Source organism: Henckelia pumila, chromosome 2, assembly GCF_033568475.1.
Source record: "Henckelia pumila isolate YLH828 chromosome 2, ASM3356847v2, whole genome shotgun sequence".
Classification (NCBI taxonomy): domain Eukaryota; kingdom Viridiplantae; phylum Streptophyta; class Magnoliopsida; order Lamiales; family Gesneriaceae; genus Henckelia; species Henckelia pumila.
The window spans coordinates 173,530,449-173,531,013 of NC_133121.1; positions in this window are offsets into that span (position 1 = coordinate 173,530,449).

Genomic DNA, 565 nt, shown 5'->3' on the forward strand with positions numbered 1-565 from the left:
GTCTCGAATGAAGGTCTAATCCTATCTAAGCTGAAATAGCTCACCTACACATTCATTTTTATGTCCCGCAATCAATACAGTAGTTTTATGTACAAATTTAAAAGCTTCATTTGTTGTATCTTCTTGTCTGCCTGGTCCGGATTCGGCTGGGATATTTGCCATTTCACATAATTAAGCATGTGGTCTTGTGAATTTAGAACTTATGAAGGTAAGTAAACAATATAGATTAAGTTGTGTTTTCTATACGACTCTTTAGTGTCTACTTTTATCTAATTGAATGACTCTAGTTCTCTCCCTGAAAGACATTCTGCTTTTACAAGGCATTCTAGTCCATCTTTCTTTCGAGATTGTCGAGGGCTTGAGGTTTTTACTGTGTTTCGGGCAGTAATTGGAGGAACCATTGAACTCTTGTACACACAGGTGAAAATTTGTACATCCTAGTTATGAATTGTCATTGGAATTAACATCAAACATTTAGATTACATTAGTCGGGCTTGGTAATGTCTTTAATTCTGAATGGAAACAATATGCGTCTAAGAGAGGAACAGGATACTGTTTATCAAGC